This window comes from Dasypus novemcinctus, chromosome X (genome assembly GCF_030445035.2).
Source record: "Dasypus novemcinctus isolate mDasNov1 chromosome X, mDasNov1.1.hap2, whole genome shotgun sequence".
Taxonomy (NCBI): Eukaryota; Metazoa; Chordata; class Mammalia; order Cingulata; family Dasypodidae; genus Dasypus; species Dasypus novemcinctus.
Window position 1 is genome coordinate 135,851,302 of NC_080704.1, and position 23,160 is coordinate 135,874,461.

Genomic DNA, 23,160 nt, shown 5'->3' on the forward strand with positions numbered 1-23,160 from the left:
CTGTCCCCAGGTGAGTAAAATGTGAAGTATGTCCAACTTGACTATATTGCAAGAGCCAAACAGTTAAAAGTCAATTGTGATGTATTATTCCTACAGTGGAACTGGCTGAAAGCAGCAAATACAAAACCCAGATGCTTAATTTCACAAATCAGCCCAAGGCAAAACCATCAAGTTGGTCAACTTTCCCATCTCTCCTTTCACCTTCAAGGAGCTATCTGGGCTGCCTACACTGGCTCATTTCCAAGAAAAGGCTATGTGGCGTTCTCTGACTTTTGCCTAGACACACTTAACTACGCGACATCTCAGTGCTTAGTTCTTTCCTAGCAGAGATGGGAGCATGATGTAATATCATCAGGCATCATTCATGCTACTGTCCTAATGAGAGAATTAATTGCTCCCTCATAATGCCTTAGCTTAAAGGATATGCACATCTCCAGAAGTCCCATTAAGTGCTTAACAGTGAGAATTTCACAGACCACAGGCTAGACAGTAGAGGAGATATTTTGGAACCAGGGCTTTTCAACCCACTCAAATCACACCTTCAGACAACTATCTACTTTACTTATGTGTGTATATACCTGGTCAAGAGATAAAACCTTTATGGAGTTGATATCCCAAAGAGTTTTCTATCTTCTGATGATATATATATATCAAGCTCTACACACTTATCAAGCTCTACATAAATATATGCCAGGCATGATTTTAAGTACTTTGCATAAATTATCTTATTTCTTAAGACAATCTTATGATATGGTTACTATTAGTCTCATTTTACAAATGAGGAAACTGACACACAATTCATCCAAAAGAAGGCAGGTTAAGAGCAAAAAAAGGAAGAAAGTACAGAGGGGACAAATAGAAATCAAATAGCAAGATGTCAGATTTAACATCAATCATATCAATAATTACATTAAATATATGTATATATGGTCTAAACACTCCAATTATAAGATGCAGATTGACAAATCGGATTAAAAACCAGAAACCACACAACAGTTTGGGCAGTTCCTCAAAAAGTTAAATAAAGAATTACTACATGACCTGGTAACTCCAATCCTAGGAATTAAAAACAAAAGAAAATTGAAAACAGGGGTTTATCAGATATATGTACACTAGTGTTCAGAGCAGCATTGTTCACAACAGCAAAAATGTGGAAAAAACTTAATTATCCATCAGCAGATGAAAGGATAAGCAAAATGTGGTACAAACATGCAATGGAATATTATTCAGCCATAAAAACGAAAGAATTAACCTGGAAAACATGATGTTAAGTGAAAGAAGGCTAGACACAAAAGGACAAAAATTGCATGAGTCCACTTACATGAAATATCTAGAATATGTAAATTGATAGAGATAGAAAGTAGATTAGAGGTTACCAAAGGTTGGGGGGAGGAAACAATGAGGAGTTATTGCTTAATGGGTAAAGAGATTTTGTTTTGGGTGGTGAAAGATTTTATTAATGGAAGGTAGTGATGGTAGCACAATATTGTAATTTATTATTTTTTGTAATACATTTTTTATTCATTTTTTAAAAAAACAATATTGTAATTTAATGCCACTGAATTGTACACTTAAAAGTGGTTAAAATGGGAAAATTTTGTTATATATGTTACCACAAAAAAATATTTTTAAAAAAAAATCAGATGAGTTCCAGGAAGATGGCAGACTAGAAAAACAAGGGACTGTCTTCTCCTCCAGAAAAATAGCTAGAGGACAAACTGAAACAGCCTGGAAAAAGATCTTCTAAAGTGTAGGACACCCAGGCAAAGGCTGGACACTGCCCAGAGGGGAGAAGGAAAAAGGAGGGGAATCGTGACAACAGAACTGAGTTGAAACCTGTGGCTGCTGCTGCTGAGACCCTCCCCCACTATAAAGACACTTGAATTCTCAGGCCTCTGGGCCTGTGGCTACAGATAAAAGGTGCTCCAGCGACCCACAAACCCAGGAAAATGGAGAGAGAGGGACAAAGTCTAAAGCTGACTCAGCTTTTAACCCACATATCTAGTCTGCTGTGCCAAAGGAGCCATTCCAGGCCAGATGGGATCACACAGTGGTTTACCCTGGGAGTTGGCACAGGCCTGGAGAAACATGACCCTCTCAATCTCCCTCTCTTCTAGCCAGGAATGACCGGTGAGAACACAACTCCCCAGGAAAGGGGAAGGAGAGGGACACAGCCTAATGCTAACTCAGCTTTTGACCCACAAATATGGTCTTCTGTGTCCCATCAGCCATCCCAGGCTGGGGGGGGGGGGTGGCGCAAACCATTGTTTGCCTTGAGAGCAAGCAAGGAGATAAGGATATATAACCCTCCCAATCTCCTTCTGTACTAAGCAGGACTGATTTGCTGAGGGAGTAGAGAGGAGAAGAAATATTTCCTATCCAGGAAAAGGGAGGGGACTGCCAGAGAAGGCTGGAAACTGTCTCTGAGAAAGTTTGAATTACAAGGCTCTTAGCCTCCAGGCAGGAACCTCTAGTACACTGATCCCTTCTGTGTTGCAACAAACACACTCCAACTAGGCATTGAGCTGAGAGGGCTGTCAAAGGGAGCCATCTGCTGGCAGAGCAAGGAAATGCACATGAGAAAATTAAAAGTATGTAAGAGAGGCTTTTACCAGCTTTTATAGCCTCCCCCCCAACACCCTAGGAAGCAGATCTGCACCCAAATACTGGGTCAAGAGCCCAGTTTTGAGCAACTAGCAGGGACAATCCTAATGATCCAGATCAAGCAAAGAATCAAAGAGCAGTTGTAACACATAGCCTCCCATGACTAAATCCCTACAAAACAGAAAAATTGAGCATCTGAGTAAACTGCATCTTAATCAGATGCTTAGAGATCAGCAAAACATTATGAGCCATACTAAAAAAATGGAAGACTTGGCCCAAGAAAGTGAATACATAAAAGCACCAAAAGAGATGCAAGATTTGAGAGAACTAATTAGCAAGATGTGCACAAATTTTCAAAATCAAATTAATGAGTTGAAAGCCAATATGGCTAAATAAATAAACAACATCAAGAAGACATTGAGCAAGCACAAAGACGAATTTGAAATCCTGAACAGAGCAGTAACAGAGCTCATGGGAATGAAAGACACAATAGGTGAGATTAAAAAAAAAAAAAAGTATGCACCACAATGTAAGCACAGATGTCACCTGGTTTGAAAGCTATTGTCTCAGACTCTGTACATCACTTTAAGTAAATATGTTGTGAATAGGTTACAAGAGTATCACTGTGGAAGAGAAAAGGTTTTGTGGTGGATGTGTGGGAGTGCTGTATATTGCATACATGAATTGCTGTGGTCTAGGGCTCTTGTGAAGAGAAGTTCAATAATTAGGGGGAAAAAAAAAGGAAAAGAAAAAGATATGATGTAGAATTTTTCCAAGTCAACACGTATTCTATATCTAACCTTTAAACCCATTGCTATATCCCATTTTGCTAGTAAGAGATCCTGACATTATATTGGGGCTTCAATATTCAGGAAGTTCTGGATCCCAGAGTGGTCCAACAATGGCAGTGGAGGAATACTGGTATAGGATACTATTGGCAGGGGATATATGGCTGACAGGGAGCTATACAGGGCATATGTCCAGGGTGCATGGTAATGTTTGGATATACTCATAGTGGCAACAATTAAAAACTAAAGCGGGGGGGGTACTGGGTCCCTGGCCGGGGGTGCTGTGCCGTGGTCCCTAGGGGAGCAGCGGCAGTCCCCCAAGTGCAGCAGCAAGGACCGAGAAGGAATGAGGGTCCAACAGTGAGCCCCTGACACTAATGACTATGCTTGTGAGCCTATATGCCTGAAATAAGAACAAGGCCTAGAGCAGCAATGTGCCTGGGAATTTCCTCCTGACAGCCTTCATGTTACTCAAATGTGGCCAGTCTCGAAGCCTAACTCAGTATCTAAATGCAATGCCTTCCCCCCAGCGTGGGACATGACACCCGGAGATGAGCCTCCCTGGCACCGAGGGATCACTATCAACTAACAACTGATAATGCAACTGGAAAATGACCTTGAATTGAAGGTTCGATGCAGATCAGTACAATATCCCTGTCTACATAAAATAATATGACTTTAAAATGCTGTTTGATCTAATGTAAGGGGGAAATAGAAAGGAGAAATGAGTTTATATGGCTATGAGTCTCTGAAAAATAAAAAGAGTCTGGAGGCTGTCAGAAGGAATGCCCTTATGCACAACTGAGCAGAGTCTAAGAGACAGATAAAGTAGATACAATCCCCAGGTATTGGTTCCTTTGAGGGCTAAAGGGACCCACGGGTTCTATGGTCATGGCAGATAGGGTTCACTGCCATGTCAGATGGCCCTTCTTTGGAGCTGGTGTTTCTGCGTGATGAAACTGGACCCAGAGGGGATCTCTTTTCATAAGACTATCATGCTACTTTACTGGAATTGTAGTTGGTATTGGGGTTTAAGATATATTTAGGGGATTGAATCTTTTTACTGACAATATGATAGCCAGGCCCTGAGCCTCAACAGACTCCAGCTCCTACAATCTGATTTATTGGACTCACCTCACTCAGCTAAGATGGAGTTGAAGAAGGACAACCACCACACCATGGAGCCTAGAGTGCCTACAACTGAAAGCAGGAGGATTGCATCCAGTAACCATGTGGAATCTGAGCCTCCTCTTGACATAGAGGTGCAACGGACACAACCAATCCAAGGACCACAGAGAAAAGGTGGCATTGGAGTGGGAAAAGTGGACATGGTGGCTGATGGGTATGGGGAATGGCAGGAAGAGATGAGATGTGGAGGCGCCTTTGGGACTTGGAGTTGCCCTGGATGGTGCTTCAGGGGCAATCACCAGACATTGTAAATCCTCCCAGGGCTCACTGGATGGAATGGAGGAGAGTGTGGGCCATGATGTGGACCAATGACCATGAGGTGCAGAGATACCCGGAGATGTACTTACCAAATGCAATGGATGTGTCATGATGATGGGAGTGAGTGTTGCTGGGGTGGGGGGAGGGGTGCGGTGGGGGTGGTGGGGTTGAATGGGACCTCATATTTTTTTAATGTAATATTTTTACAAAATCAATTAAAAAAAAATAAAGAGCCTAACACATAGTGAAAAAAAAAACACATCAAAAGCATACAACAGCAGGTTTGAATGACAGAAGAAAGAATAAGTGATACAGAAGACAAACCAGCTGAAATTGAAGAGAGAAAATAATGAAACAAAAAATGAGCAGGGGCTCAGAGTGTTGAGTGACAACACAAAACACAACAAAGTAAGTACCATGGGAGTTCTAGAAAAAGAAGAGAAGGGAAAGGGGGCAGAAAGAGTATTTGAGGAAATAATAGGTGAAAATCTCCAAACTTTCATGAAAGAAATGAACTTAGAATTCCAAGAAGTGCACCGTACCCCAATCAGAATAAATCTGCATAGACCTACTCCAAGACACACACTACTCAGAATGAGAAATGTCAAAGATAAAGAGAAAATTCTCAGATCAGCAAGGGAGAAGGAAACCATCACATGCAAGGGAAGTCCAGTAAGGCTTAACATGAATTACTCACCAGAAACCATGTAGGCAAGAGGATACAATTATGATACTGAAAGAGAAAAACTGCTAGCTGAAAATTCTTTATCCAACAAAATTGACCTTTAAATATGAGGGTGAGAATAAAATATTCACAAACAAACAGAAACCAAGAGAGCCCATAAAAAAGAATTCCAACTTTGCAAGAAATATTAAAGAAGACCTTAGAGCCTGAAAGAAAAAGACAGGAGAGAGAAGCATGGGGGAGAATATAGAAGAAAGAATAGCAGAAAGGATAACGAAAACAGTAAAAAGACAGAATAAAATATGATATGACATATGAAAACCAAAGAATAAGATCATGGGAATAAATAATGCATTTATAGTAATAACATTGAATGTGAATGTATTAAACTCCAGAATCAAAGGATATAGGCTAACAGAATGGATTTTTTTAAATGAGCCATTCATATACTGCTTACAAGAAACTCAACTTAGACCCAGGGATACAAACTCACTGAAAGTGAAAGGTTGGAAAAACATACTCCATGCAAATAGTAACGAAAAAAGAGCAGGGGTAACTATACTAATATCAGACAAAGCAGACTTTAAATGCAAAAAAAATTTATAAGAGCTACAGAAGGCCATTATATATTAATAAAAGGGACAATCCACCAGGAAGATATAAGAGTCATAAATATCTATGCACCTAACCAGGGTGCCCCAAAATACATGAGACAATCTCTGGCAAAACTGAAGGGAGAAATAGACATCTCTACAATAATCATTGAAGACTTCAACACTCAACTCACATCATTAGAAAGAATAACTACACAGAAGATCAACAAGGAAACAGAGAACTTGAAAAATATGATAAATGACTTAGATGTGGCAGACATATACAGATGCTGCTTCCCAACTAAGCAGGTTATACAGTCTTAAGTGTTCATGGATCTTTCTCCAAGATAGACCACATATTAGGGAACAATGCAGCTCTCAATAGATATAAAAAGATTGAAATTATACAAAGCACCTTCTTAGATCATAATGGAATGAAATCAGAAATCAATAACAGACAGGAAAAAAGTAAACTTGCAAATGTGTGGAGGCTAAATAACACAATTCTAAATAATTAGTGGGCCAAAGAAGAAATTGTAATTGAAATCAATAAATATATTGAGACAAATGAAAATGAGAACACAACTAATCAAAACTTATGGGATAGAGCAAAGACAGACTTGAGAGGGAAATTAATAGCCCTAATCACCTATAAAGAAAGAAGAAAAAGCCAATCTCAAAGATTTAATTGAACAACTAGAGAAATTACAAAAAGAACAGCAAAATCAATACCAAAGCAAGCAGAAGGAAAGAAACAAAAAAGATTAGAGCAGAAATAAATGAAATTAAGAACAAAAAAAAAAACAGAAAACTTTAAAAAAACAAAAGATGGTTAAGATCAATAAAATTGACAAACCCCTAGCTAGACTAACAAAGAAAAAGAAAAAGAGAGAAGATGAAAATAAATATAATCAGAAATGAAAGGGGGGAATTTATGACTGACCCCACAAAAATAAAAAGGATAATAAGAGGATATTATGAGAAACTGTATGCTAACAAACTAGGCAATCTAGATGAAATGGACAAATTGCTAGAAATGCACAAACTACTTACAATGATGCTATATGAAATACAAAAACTTAACAAACCAATCACACTGAAAGAGATTGAATCCATCATCAAAAATCTCCCAGCAAAGAAATGTCCAGGACCAGATGGCTTCACAGATGAATTCTAGCAAGCATTTCAAAAAGATTAACACCAATCCTGTTTAAACTCTTCCAGAAAAATAAAGAGGAGGGAAAATTACACAACACATTTTAGAAGACAACATCACCCTAATATCAAAACCAGGTAAAGATACTACAAGGAAATAAAATTACAGATGAATCTCTCTAATGAATCTAGATGCAAAAATACTCAACACAATACTGGGAAATTGAATCCAACAACATATTAAAAGAGTTATACATCACAACCAAGTGGGATTTATTCCTGGTATGCAAGGCTGATTCAACATAAAGTCAATCAATGTGATACACCACATTAACAAATTAAAGGAAAAAAACACATGATCATCTCAATCATCACAGAAAAGGCATTTGATAAAATACAGCATCCTTTTTGATAAAAACACTTCAAAAGATAGGAATAGAAGGAAAAGTCCTTAATATCATAAAAGGCTTATATGAAAAGGCCACAGTCAACATTGTACTAGATGGGGAAAGGTTGAAAGCTTTTTCTCTAAGATCGGGAACACAATAAGGATGTCCATTGTTGCCACTGTTATTTAATATTGTACTGGAAGTTCTAGCTAGGGCAATTAGACAAGAAAAAAAAAATAAAGGCATCCAAATTGGAAAAGAGAAAGTTAAACTTTCACTTTGTGAACAACATGATCCTGTATTTAGAAAATTCTGAAGTATCCATGTCAAAGCTACTTGAGCTAATAAATGAGTTCAGCAAAGTGGCAGGATACAAGATCAACACTCAGAAATCAGTAGTGTTGGGAAGCAGATTTGGTTCAACTGATAGAGCATCTGCCTACCACATGGGAAGTCCAGGGTTCAAACCCAGAGCCTCCTGGCCTGTGTGGTGAGCTGGCCCATGCATAGTGCTGATGTGCACAAGGAGTGCTGTGCCACACTGGGGTGTCCCCTGTATAGGGGAGCCCCACATGCAAGGAGTGCACCCTGTAAGGGGAGCCACCCCATGCGAAAAAAGTGCAACCTGCCCAGGAGTGGCGGCACACACACAGAGAGCTGATGTAGCAAAATGAAGCAACAAGAAAGGGACACAGATTCCCGGTGCTGCTTACAAGAATCCAAGCGGACACAGAAGAAAACACACAGTGAATGGACACGGCGGGGGGGAAGGGGAGAGAAATAAACTGAAAAATAAATAAATCTTTTTTAAAAATCAGTAATGCTTTTGTACACTAATACTGAACAATCTGGGAAGAAAGCAGGGGGAAATTCCACTTACAATAGCAACAAAAAGACTCAAATACCTAGGAATTAATTTATTCATGAAGTACAGGACCTATATTCAGAAAACTACAAAACAATGCTAAGAGAAATCAATGAAGGCCTAAACAAATGGAAAGACATTCCATGTTTATGTATGGGAAGATAAAATATTGTGAAGATGTCAATCCTATCCAAACTGATTTATAGATTCATGGCAATACTAACCAAATTTCAATAGCCTTCTTTACAGAATTTGAAGAGGCAATTACCAAATTCATTTGGAAAGGAAAGTGCACCCGAATAGCGAAAAGCATTCCAAAACAGAAGAGTGACATGGGAGGAATTTCACTGCCTGACCTTGAAACATACTACAAATCTTTAGTGGTCAAAACAGCAGAGTACTAGCATAAAGATAGACACATCAACTAGAGGAATAGAATTGAGAATCCAGAAATAAGCCATCACCTCTATGGTCAACTGGATTTTGACAAACCTACCAAGTCCACGTTAATGGGACAAAACAGTCTCTTCAATAAATGGTACAGGGAGAACTGGATATCTATAACGAAAAGAATGAAGGAGGACCACTGTTTCACTCCTTATACAAGAATCAACTCAAAATGGATTGAAGTTCTAAATATAAGAGCCAGGACCATAAAACTAATTGAAGAAAACGTAGGGAAAAAACTTCAAGACCTTGTGTTAGGTGGTGGTTTCTTGGACCTTACACCCAAAGCAAATGGAACAAAAGGAAAAAAAAATAGATAAATGGGACCTTTTCAAAATCAAATATTGTTACACCTCACAGGACTTTGTCAAAAGGGTGAAAAGGCAGCCAACAAAATGGAAGAAAATGTTTTGAAATCACATGTCTAAAAAGGGTTTAATATCTATGATATATAAAGAGATTTTACAACTTAACAATAAAAAGACAAACAACCAGATTAAAAAACAGGCAAAAGTCTTTAATAGACATTTGTCCAAAGAACAAATACAAATGCCAAAAAAAAAACACATGAAAAAAATGCTCAACATCACTAATGATTAGGGAAATGCAAATCAAAACTACAATGAGATAGCATCCCACACCTATAAGAATAGCCACTATTAAAAAGACAGAACTACAAGTGTTGGAGAGGATGTGGAGAGATAGGAACACTTATTTCCTCTTGGCGGGAATGTAGAATGGTACAGCCTCTGTGGAGGACTGTCTGGCAGTTCCTAAAAAAGTTGAATATATGCTTGCCACTTGACCCTGCAATACAACTACTGGGTATATACCCAGAAGAACTGAAAGCAGTAACACGAATAAACATCTGCACACCTATGTTCACAGCGGTGTTATTCATGATTGCCAAAAGTTGGAAACAACCCAGGTGTCCATTAACCAAAAAACTGATAAACTGTGTTTTATTCACATGATGGAATATTATGCAGCTGTAACATATGACAACATGGATGAACCTGCAGGACAGTATGTTGAGCAAAGCAAGTCAGATACAAAAGGACAAAGATTGTATGATTGCATTACTATGAGCCAAATATATTGTGTAATATATTTTATGATTCAAAAAAAATTATGTGTATCCAGTACATTTGAGAAATGTATGTTTTATTCAACTGTATTTTCTTATTATTGTTTATATTTTCATTTATAAATGTGCAAAATAAAGTTAAAAAACAGCAGGAAATCCATTTTCAATATAAAGTAAAAAGATTGGGAAAACATATCATGCAAATACAATTGAAAGAAGTTGCCCTGGATGGTGCTTCAGGGGCAATCACCGGACATTGTTAATCCTCCCAGGGCTCACTGGATGGAATAGGGGAGAGTGTGGGCAATGATGTGGACCAATGACCATGAGGTGCAGAGATACCCAGAGATGTACTTACCAAATGCAATGGATGTGTCATGATGATGGGAGTGAGTGTTGCTGGGGGGGGGGAGGGGTGCGGTGGGGGTGGTGGGGTCGAATGGGACCTCATATTTTTTTTAATGTAATATTTTTACAAAATCAATAAAAAAAAAAGAAAGAACACTGGAGAGGTAATCTTAATATCAAAGTAGATTTTAGAACAAGGAGTATTACCAGGAGAAAGAGGAACATTTCATATTGATGAAGAGTCAATTCGCCAAGAGTGCATCACCATAAATGTGTAGGCACCTAATAACAAATTTTCAAAATATATGAAACCAAAAACTGATAAAACTGAAAGGAGAAATAAGACTGAAATTCACAATTTTAGTTATAGTATTCAATACTCCTCTCTCATAATTGTTAGAACAAGAAGACAGAAAATCAGCAAGGATACAGAAGACTTGGAACAGCATCAATCAATTTGACCTCTTTGGCATTTGGAGAACACTACACCCATGGAGAATAGAAGATACATTCTTTTCAAATGCACAGGGAATATTCACCATAGTAGAAAAAATGCTGGGCCATACAAGTCTCAGTAAATTTAAGAGGACTTAAATAATCAAAATTATGTTCTTTTATCACAGTAGAATTAAATGAGAAACCAACAACAGAAGGATAAATATCTGGAAAATCCCCCAAATATACGGAAATTAAATAACACACATCTAAATTTATACTGTTCAGTGTAACAGAGTAAGCCTCATTTATAGTTTCCCTACACATGGCTCTTCTGCTCCTTTTATTTGAACCTATAATTAGTACTATACTGTTAAATATATGTCTTTGGTCTGTTCATGTGCCACTTGAGCTCCGAATCTCAGCAGAGTTGCAACACCTACTCTTCAGTCCACTGGACTCACCCAGGGCAACGAACAAGGAGATGATGATGGACAACACCCATCCCAAGGAACGGAGAGTGTTTACAACTTCAAGCAAGACAGCTCCATCCATCTGCCCCATGGGACCTAAGCCCCCTCTCAATTAGAAACAGAGTGGGCATTACCATTCCCAAATCCTCAAGATTGGGGAATGAACAATGAACTACACTAGACTTATTATTATTCCATTATAGACTTATTATTATTCTAAAATGGAAGAACTTGTATCATTGGTATAAAGGCAGTGGCCACCAGAAGTCCTGAGGGAAGGGAGAGGGAAGAATAGGTGTAACATGGGGACACTTTCCAGACATTGGAATTGTCCTGCATGACATTGCAATATCAGACACAGGCCATTATACATTTTGTCAAAACCTATAAAATCGTGCAAGGCAGAGTGTAAACTATAATGTAAACTATATTCCATGGTTAGTACCAATGCTTCAATGTGTTCGTCAATTTTAACAAATGTACCACACTAATGAAAGATGTTGTCAATGTGAGAAAGTGTGGGAGGTGAGGGGGTGGAGCATACGGGAATCTCCTATATTATTTATGTAAGATTTATGTAATCTAAAGCTTCTTTAAAAATACAAAAACCAAACATTTTTTTAAAACAAGAAAAAAACACAACTCAAAGAAAAACAATATGAAGAAAGTTGGAGATTATTTTGAGCTGAATGAAAATGAAAACACCACACATCACACACATCAAAATTTGTGGAATGCAGTTAAAGCAGCAGTGAAGGAAATTTATAGCATTAAAATCATTAACTGCATATACAAATCCCCACTTACAAACATTGGTATATTGTGCAAGGTAAAACAGGGAAAGGAGGTCAAAATCCAGCCCTGAACCCAAGTTTGACCACAGTAAAATGAACCTCTGCACATAAAAGTTATAGAAGGTATAAGTGGTATCAAAAGCGGCTCTTAACTCCAAACTGCTTATCATGGTAGCAGATACTTGGTTACACATCTAGGCTAACAAAAGGTTAGGTCCAAAAAGGTAGGTGGAAGTAGGCTGGAGAAGGCAGAGCATCAGAGTCAACAAGAGCAACATGGATTCACAGATTTGATGAACTCTGATCTCAGGAAAGAGGCTGTTGCTAGGTATGGGTTGCCCAAAACCCCAAAATGCTTTTTTTCTTTTTTTGCATTTATTTTTTATTGTCTTTAAAAAAAAAGAAAGAGAGAGAGATAATGGGATTGCAAGCTGGTTGAGTTCAGTAATTCCCAGTGTCATCCCTACATTAAAATCACCTGAGGAACCATTTAAAAATACTGTAGGTCCCCTCCCCAAGAGAAGATGACTCAATATATCTGAAGTGGGATCCTAAAGTTTCCCAGATAATTCTGATTCTGATGATACCCAGTTTGGAAACTACTGGTATATATATATATGTTACTACTAATAATTGCTACCAGTTATTGAGGACTAGGTTCTGTTTTAGATGCTTAACATTTATTGTTACATTTAATTCATTAGCAAAAGAAAGGGCACTGTGAAGCCCAGATAAGTAAGTTTGAGTAGCTTAGTGGAGTGGAGCTCATCCCCACTCAAAGGAATCAAAATGAAGAAGGAAATTCATCTTCACATAGAGACGACGACTTTTCAATTACCTCTAGAGACATTGTGATCAAAACACATCAAAAGAAAAAAATTTTAATGGTGATGTCAAGCTTAATCATGAAAACAGACCAAAAAATGGAAAAGCCTAGGGCATGGAACACTATCCAGATAGACAGGGAGCATTTGCTACTCAAAACTGATCCAGGCTTTATTATGAACTAAATATATTACGTGAAATATGAATATGGGTAGATTTGCATATGACTTTTTCTTTGAAGCTGAACAAATGTCAATAGTACAAAATGTTAATATCATACAAAAAAAAAACACATTATACTAAGTGAAGGATACCAGACATAGAGTACTACATATTGTATAATTCTATTTACGTAAAATATAAATATAAATCAATTTATAAAGATGAAAGTAGATTAGTGGTTCTGTAGGTCTGAGGAAGGAATGCTGAGGGGTGTGTAGTCTTTCTTTTTGGAGTAATGAAATTGTTCTAAAATTTTTGAGATGATGAGTGTACAACACTGTGATTATACTAAAAGCCATTGATTATACACTTTGGATAGAACAGCCATAAAAAGCAGTTATGTACAGTGGGGAAGCATAGACTGAGAGGTGAGGAATTTTCTTGTCTGTTTTTTATTATTGAAATAATGATAATGCTCTAATAATAATTGAAGTGATGAATACACAACTATGTAATTATAGCAAATACCTTTGACTGCACACTTTGGGTGAATTGTATGTTTATTAATATGTATCAATAAAATGGATTTGTTTTTAAAAATGTCGGTACAATGAATAGTGATTGCCAATTGTTAACCAACGAATATACCAGAAAGAACCTAACTAGCAGGTTTGCTGACAGAGCTCTTTACTTGAAGCTCCACATTTTAATAGATTTAGTTACTTTAGTATGCAATTTATCTCCTCTTAAAATACTTTTCCACCCATCTCCAAAAATGATATATGGAGGTTACTTGCATTCTAACAACACACTATAAATTCATTTGACAGGTGTAGAGGGAAAAAATGCATTTAGCCTAACCCTAAGGTAGTAATTCCTTTGCAGCAAGGATTATATTTCTTCATTTCAATTTTATAGCAATAACCAACTTAAAATGTACCTGCGATATTATCTTATAGGATTCAGATAATATTAGGTTGGAAAATATGAAAATGTATATGTATTTTATTTAGAAATCAGTTTTAAGTCTATGTCTTCAATATAAATACTTCTTTAATTCAAATTTGTTTTTTAAATGTACTCCCTAAATAAAATAGATAAATCATGTTAAAAAAAAAAACTGATCCAGGGAGCAGATGTGGCTCAAGCAGTTGAGTACCCACTTCTGGAGGTCCCAGTTCAGTTCCCAGAACCTCCTGATAAAACCTAAACAAACAACACACAAAACAAATGATAAAACCAACTCAGGGAAGCGAATGTAGCTCAATGTAGTGTTTGTGTGCCAGCTCCCCACATATGAAGTCCCGGCCCCCAGTATCTAAAAAAAAACCAAAAAAACCTTATCCAATCCTAGTATGACCTCAAATAGGTTGGCTCCAAGGATTCTGCACTGTACCAGAATGGGTCTGAATTCCAATTTCAGTGTTCTATTTCCTCCAATATCAATTTAGGGTTAGACCAGACCCAAAAAAACCTATACCTTCTAGGTCTGGATAGAAATAGATTAGCTTTCTGAATATCCAAATCCTTCATGAAGCCTTCCCAGGTCCACCTGTTGAGAACAGGACTTCCCAAATCACATGTAGTCTGAGCCAATTCCTGCCCCATGTATTCACCATCTTATATGTAACTGGACCCCAGATTACACCTCTTACTTATTTTACATTTCATGTCCTGCTTTTATCTTGTTTGACCTTTTGAATCTATTACTGATGTCTATGAACAAGTCTCCTAGAAAGCACAGGGGTACCTAGCAGTGGCATATGCAGTTACAAAATCATAAATATCCAATTAAATTCCCAAATTACATAAGTGTTCTTTGGTGATGATATATGTAACATGAGCAAAGCACCACAACATACTGTATTAAATTAGGATCTTGGAGGCTTAAACATAGTACATTATTATTTTGGTTAAAGAGAAGAAAAGCTTGTGGGGACAAAGTAATAGTAGCTCTTTGACAGTCTGATACTCAAGTCCAAGGACATCTAGCTTTACCTGGCAAAAACTAGAGGTTAGGTACCAGGTCATTTTCTACTTCCTATCTCTGAAGTGAAGATTATTTCTGACTTGCAACGATATGCTTATCAAGGTTATGTGCCCTTCGCCCGATCGGAATCTTCTTTTCTAGTTATATTAACCACTTTCATTTAGCAACACATCAAAAGAATTAAGCTTTTTCAGCCTGACCCATGTTGAATGGCCATTACAACTTCAAACAGTACCTAAAAATTAGGGGGAAAAAGCAATTATTCTTACATTAAAATATATCCTCAGGTCACCACACTTCCTTCAGTCACTACTTCCAATATTCTTTCTTCTGATATTCTTACGTCTACTTATGTCTATAACAAAATCTGTGTTCATTTAACATAAATTAGCATCTTTTAAGCAGTTTCTCTTTTTAATCTCAACTCTAGACCCAATATAATCCCTTAAGGTTTTGACATGTAGCATCTCTAGAAATATTACTTCAATTTAAATAATTAAACATTTAAACTGTCCTTCTGATAAGTGATGAGATGGAATATTAAATATCTGTAATATAAGCATCATTCTACTTAAGAGTCAGCCTCAGATCAGAATCTATAACAAGAAAAAAAAAATCAAAGGCCTGGCACAGCTTTTAACCTAATGAGTTTGTGTTCATGTTACTTGTATCCTGGGAATCAAACAACGGTCACACTAATTTTCTGGTCTGTACACTTCTTTACAAAAATGTGTGTCCTGGGTGTCTATGTGCTTATAAAAACTAATGCTGCCTTTTGAAAATGAGAGTGGAAACTGAGGGAAAATACTCCTTTCATATTGTGGAACACTTGAATGAGAGAACCTGGAAAAGAAAAACAAATATATAAACATATTTTCCCTCATCTTTGAAATTGAGATATGGATGATACCACCCCCACCCTACACATTACCAAATAATTTTCAAAATAATAGGCCTTCAATACTGGAAGCAATCTTTATGTACAACCCCATACTTCCACCCCATATGACACGTGAGTTTGTGTGTGTGCTTTTTAAAATTGTGTTTACTTTTATCATTCCTGCCAAGGAACTATTCCTTCAATTGAAAAAGTCCGTAGAATATTGCCTCTGAACAAATTTTGCATAAGTGATTCTCTAAACACATGTAAGCAATTACCACTCCCTGTCTGGAAATATTCTGGACGCCAGGTCAATGAACAAGACAAGCCTCTTTCCTTATAGATTTGTGACTTTCTAGGTGAGATAAAGCCATAAATAAGTCAACTGCAACTCAGGGTACTGAACACAAATGCTTAAAAGGCAAGCAAAGCATCACAGACACATAATCAGGGAAAACAGATTTATTGTCTTGGTCCTAAAGCTGTGCTTACCGAAAGTGGGATAAAATGATTTGACCTTCATAATGTCTTCAGAGTTTTACAGGTGGACATGGTCATAAACATGGGTAAGGATGGAAAAAGAAAAACGGGTTAACTTATCCAGGTGTTCAAATGTGAGGTAGAGAGAGCTCATCTATGAAAACTACAACCTAAATAGAAATAAATGCAAGAATGATGATTATCAAGAAATTATCCCCTATATTAGACTTATAAATAACAGAATAGGTTTTTCTCTGCTAAATAAATAAGTAGATAAATGCTATTATAAAACCCAGCTTAAGGACCCTGTTCTAAGTATTCAAAATTTTCCCTGGATGGAACCAAATCATTTGAGACCCGGGTGCTTGGACCATGTTTTAGTGTCATTATAGAAACAATCGTACTAGAATGAATCTAGGTGTTGGCCATCAGCTAACATACACGGTCATTACAAGACACATCCATAGTTTTACTTACTGAAAAGGCATGCCTTCTTCTTTGTGAGCATCCAAAGTAGTTTCTTTTAGGCCTCAGTGCCAGGAAACAATTTTCTTCTCCACCCACGACTGGCTTTCTATTTGGATACTAATTCCTATAACTGACCACGTTTCCTTATCTGGGTGACCTGTCAGATTTCTTAGAGTTTGGGTTTTTTTTTTTAAGGTATTAACCTCATTTAGGGTATGGATTTTACCCAGAAACCAAATTTTCTCATTTATTTTTTAATCTCATGCTGTGTTTTACAATCCTTTTTGGAACATGGTAGGGAAGGAATAAAAATTGTATAATCGTTAGGGGAAAAAGAGCTACTAGAATTTCTACCCATTCTTAGCTAAAGAGCTTCCTCGAAATAGAAAAAGGCTCAATACCATGGACCTGTAACTTTTCAAAAATAAATTGCAAATTACTTGTAGATTGTTTGCCAAGGCAAGGCAAGCTCCTAACTTTGCCTCTACTGTTTAATCCAAGGTAGATGGATAGATGTCTTCCAATATTTCACAGCTCCAGCAGACAGGTTCAGGGTTAATCACACAGGTTTCAGACTGCTTTGGAACAAGGTCCAGAAAAGCAAACTTGCCACCTTGGATCTATTGAGCTGTATTAAATGTGCTTTAACTTTCTTGAGAATTGAGTATATAAGATATAGACCCAGAACACAAGCTTTCATTCAATTTCTGTGAGTCCATAAACAAGCCCAAGTTCATTTATGAGCCTAAATTTAAGAACTCCTTTCTAGAAAATGCCTCAAGACCAGCCACTAGAACTTAAAACTTATGTCCTGAAAAATACTAATATTTTTCAGATTAAAAGGTTCAATATGGGTTGGAGAACAGGGCTATCTCGTGCTCACATTCTCAATAATATATCCTACTTTGCTCATTTTCACTCCCTATTCACTTTATAAATAAGCCCTGCCTCACCCATCCTGATTACCGTTTTATTTTTCCTCAAAGCACATTCCACCACTTAACATATTTGTTGTCAACTTCGAATGACTTGAATGGAAGCTCTCCATGGGCAGGGACTTTTTATGGCTGAACCTCTAGTGCGCAAATGATAAAAATCTCTAATGAATCTCCTACAGGACTCTCTTCTCTATGAAAGGGGTATTTGGCCTTTTTCTATTTCAAGGAAGCACTTTTAAAAAGTGTGGGTGGAAATCCTAGGGGTTGGCAAACTGCAGACCAAATCCATCTTGCTGCCCGTTTTTGTAAATATTTATTGGAACTCAACCATGCTTATTCATTTATATATTCTCTGTGGCTGCTTTCATATTACTATAGCAGAGCTGAGTAGCTGCAATGGAGACCATATGGCCCACAAAGCCTCAAATATTTATTATCTGGCCCTATACAAAGTGTGCTTGACCCCCTACATCATTCATTTGGCCCTTATTTTCCCATCTAGATTGGAAATGCTCTAGGGGCAGGAGTTAGGTCTTACACTCCTTTTATCTAGAACAAAATAGCTATCACATTACAAATACAGATTTCCAACATCATTTTTGCACAATTAAATCCAAAGTTAGTGTATTTCATGCTCAATCCATTTCTAAAATGATTATAACCAAACTTTATATGTTCAACAATTTGGAGGTACTGATGCTTAGCAATAGTGAACTTTCTGGCTCAAGCTCACACTCATTTAAGTTTTATATTATAATGGAAATGTGAATGTGATGTACTAACTATAAAGCATTCCCTGATAATTTTCAGACAACTGATTTTGAGGCAAACAATTTTCTCAATGCCGAAATCACTTTAATGATCTTTTTTTTTTATGCCAGGCACATCATGGGTTCTCAACAGGCAATGAATGATCACTCCCTTAACATGCTCTGTATTTCTCAATCTTTTAAAAAATTATACTTTGAGTCATTCCCTGAAAACTTTAATTTGCATAGTATCACTGGTTCCGGGAACTGAAGATTAGGTGGATAATTCTAGGTATGATTGTTTACCCCAGGTGTAGAGGTGATCAAAAGGATTTTTTTTGTATTATTGGATGATATATTACTTGAAAATAATGTAGACAATGGACTAAAAATTGTCAAGACAGGGCTATTATTACTTTTAATTTTTTTTAGGAATACTGGAGATTGAACCCAGAAACCTTGTACATGGGAAGCAGATGCCAACCACTGAGCTACACCCATTCCCCAAGACAGGGCTAGTATTGAATTATTTTTGCTAAGTTATTTTGAATAAGCAACAATATACACAATAATGTACAATCAATTGAGAAAACTATTGTTTATTTAGAAAAAAAGGTTACACTGGTAGAATTCAGTAGATAAAAAAATTCTCTTTTAAAAATGTCACTGTGAAACTTTTCCAGATGAAAGTTTAGCAATACAAAGCTCCTGAAGCTGTAAAATTAAAACACAATTAACTTTGATTTTCCCCCCTCAGATTTGTCTAACATAATTACAAGAAAAAAAGGTGGCAAAGGATAAGTGATTGCTGGTACCTTTTTCTTAAGTTTTAATGTATACATACTGTAAAAAATGATTTTTAAGCATTTCATAAGACACTGTTCCCACTTTTGTTTTTAGTGACTAATATTAAAAAACAGGCCAAATAAATTAAAATTGAGTTTTAAAATGAGGTAAATTCAAAATGGTTCAATAATTATTTATTTTCAGTTTCAAACAATAAAAAGAAAGCATTTCAGATTGGGGAAAAAAAGAACTAAACCCAGGCAATATTTAGTTAACCTAAAGCAAAATTCTGTACACATGTAACCTTATTTGGTTGTTGGGAACTGTATGCAGCACATTGTGCTAAAAATATGGAACAGTTAACACTTTCAGCCATTTACTGAAAATAAACATGTAGAAACTAAGCAACAAGTTAAAATACAGTAATGCACAACTCAACAATTTTAAGTTTTCAGCATGGAGCAATAAAGCAGATAACTGAATAATTTAAGGAGATGCGAATGGGCCCTCTTCATTCATAATTGCTCGGCAATCTACTCAGGAAAATAAATTTCTGGCCACAGCAGAACAATGTCATTCCAATCTCACCTGAAAGAAACAAAGTTATTATATTGATAGATTAGGAAGGAGGGAAGGAGTGGAAAAGAATGAAAAAGGGAATAAGGAGAGAAAGAAAGATGGAAGGAAAGAGGGATAGAATGAAGGAGCAAAAGAGGGGGGTAAGGAGGGAAAGTAAGATTGATTTAAGAAACAAAGAAAAGTCAGTGAGTCCCATCAGTAACAAAAGTTTGCATTAAGTCCCCAGAATGGGATGAAATATTTGTGTTTTTCTTAATGTCCAGTCTTAGAAACCATTCAAGATAGGCAGAGTAGGATAACTTAACAAAACAAAACACTGAACATAGAATAATATGTGTGTGTGTGTGTGTGTGAGAGAGAGAGAGGGATAGGGTGGGAGAGGGAGATAAAAATGAAATAGCAACAAAAACATTCCACAGGGGCAAGCAGTAATTTGTCATAAACAGAACATGTAACAATGAAAAGGAACCTATTTTACATGATTAACTAAAAAAGAAAAATGACATAACATTTTTACAAGGACACATTTTAATAGTGACATATTAAGATGCAATGTCTGCTAAATTATAAAAATTGCTTTAAAAATATAGACTCAATTATACTCATTTCCTTTCTTTTATGTATTGACATTTTTTCAAATATGGCATATTGAAATAAATTCAAAACATGATCATTACAACATGTGGCAAATAAATTCATATCTGCCTAACATTGTTCTCATTCAAATTTTAAATTAATGCATAATGCATTAAACTTTATTGATGAAAATACTACATTCACATAGTTGATAAAATCAGAGCTAGTAGGGGCCTTAGAAAATAATAATCACACTTGCATGAAATTCTGACAAATAATTTACATATCATTTCTACACAGCATTCTGTTCATACCATGTATAATCTCAACATTACCAATCATAATTTGGATACACTAATGTTGACCTTACAATTTTAATATCAACTAATGCATGGATAAACAAAATATGGTACACATTCATACAATGGAATATTATTCAGCTATAAAAAGGAATGAAGTACATGCTACAACATGGATGAACCTTGGAAACATGATGCTAAGTGAAATAAGCCAGACACAAAAGGCCACATATTGCATGATTCCATTTATATCCAGAACAGGCAAAATTCGTAGACACAGAAATTACATTAGTGGTTACCAGGGGCTGAGGGGAGGGGGAAATGGGGAGTAACTAGTAACAGGTATGGGGTTTCTTTTGGGGGTGATGGAAATGGTCTGGAATCAACAGTGGTGATGGTTGCACAACATTGTGAATATACTAAAAACCACTGAATTGTGTACTTTAAAATGGCGAATTTTGTTATGTGAATTTTACCTAAATTTTTAAAATTGCAACAACAACAAAAAGTCAATGTTCCAATAAAGAGCATCATGGTATCAGTATGATAATAACTAGGAGGGTAAGAAATGGGTTCTCAATCATGAAGATGTCACACTGGGAGAATTACAAGACAAGGGAAATTTGGGTGATGTATTTAAGGGCACAATAAAGGATAAAATTGCTGTTTAAAAGTGTAAAGAAGATCTTTCCCAGGAAGTGAAATTAAAATGTTTTTACAAGAAGCCAAAGTCCTCAAGCAATATGATCATCGCAGTTTTGTCAAACTTATGAGTTCACACACAAAGACAGCCTATCTATATCATTATAGAACTGGTTCCGGGAGACGATTTCCTCTCCTTTCTGAGAAAGAAGGATGAGCTAAAACTCAGTTAATGAAAGTTTCTTTAGATGCCGCTTCTGGTATGGCATATCTCGAATAAAAACTGTATACACAGGGACCTTGCTGCAAGAAACTGCCTGGAGGTGAAAATAATGTTCTGAAAATCAGTGACTGGAATCTGGAATGTCTCGTCAAGAGGATGGTGGTGTATATTCATCTTCTGGCTTAAAGCAGATTCCCATTAAATGAACAGCACCAGAAGCTCTTAATTATGGGAGATATCGTTCTGAGAGTGACGCATGGAGCTTTGGCATCCTCCTCTGGGAGACCTTCAGCTTAGGGGTCTGTCCATACCCTGGAATGACAAATCAGCAAGCACAAGAGCAAGTGGAAAGAAGATACTGGATGTCAGTCCTTCAGCAGTGTCCAGAGGATATTTATAAAATAAGGCTGATGTGTTGGGATTACAAACTTGAAAACTGAACTTCAGAAAGAGAGAGCTAGCTGCCATCAAGAGGAAAGTCAAAAAGTGAAGAAACAGTGCCAAACTCAGCCTTTGGGACTCCTTTTCTTGGAGCAGAGTAATATATTTTTCTTCTCAGTAACAATGAATTTATACCACAACATTACCTGGAACCTTCTTCTGAGGATATTTTTTTTAATTACTTATTTTTAAATATGTGCCACTCTAACCATTGCACATGAGAAAGCACAGGCTCTAAACGTAAGGGATCACATGGATCTATCTTTTTCACACCTAGTACTTTTGATGTTTCTCAAAGGTTTTCTACTTCAGCCTCAGCTCAGTCTGCTGTCCTCTGTCACAGACACCTAACTTTACTGGTGCTATAAACTGCATTAGTAATACGATGTTTGCAGGATGCGTTCCAACAAAAGGTGGCCTTCCACTCTGCTGAGATAAAATTATATTTGTAAACGTCATTTTATATTGGGAATTATTTGTATCTCCTGGCATGCACTCCCCCCCCACCTCCCTTGCTAGAAATAGGTCCTGCTTTATTAATAAGGTTATTTCCCTATGTTCCGCTATGGCCTCTTTCACTGTCATGGCATCAGAAAACTAAGCATAAAATGCCCTCAAAGAGCACACTTTCAGATTTGAGGCAGCTACTTTCAAAGGATGTTTACAGAGCTGTGACAACAAGACGCACGTTTGAAAAGGAGAAAAGAGCAACTAGAGTAATCAAAAGTAGAGAAGAAAAGGCAAAGGCAAATATAAAATCAGCCTCATCAGAGGAATGCTTTTATAAACACACGAACATATACAAAACCAAGGAGCAAGGCAGATGCAGATGAAGTGACAGGTAAAAGTCAAATGAACATTTATGAGGAACAAGCAAGCTATGGGCAGAAAGTCATAGGGACAGACATCCTATTTCCACTTTGCTCCTTCATTTACCCTCATACTATGATGCAGAAATTTTTTATTATTAGGTAGGTGAACACATTTCCAGAGATGTTCCATGTAGATAAAAC

General features: G+C 36.8%; 1 protein-coding gene and 1 pseudogene across 1 annotated transcript in view; one reads left to right on the forward strand and one right to left on the reverse strand.

Annotated features, from left to right (window-relative positions):
* LOC101434515 (tyrosine-protein kinase Fer pseudogene) overlaps positions 1-22,146 on the forward strand; it is a 33,826-nt pseudogene extending 11,680 nt beyond the window's left edge.
* Positions 19,176-23,160, reverse strand: part of THOC2 (THO complex subunit 2) — a 136,704-nt gene continuing 132,719 nt past the window's right edge. Inside the window, exon 39 of the mRNA XM_058291677.2 lies at positions 19,176-22,018. The gene's annotated coding sequence lies outside the window, so the exon portion shown is untranslated. The remainder of the gene's footprint in view (positions 22,019-23,160) is intronic.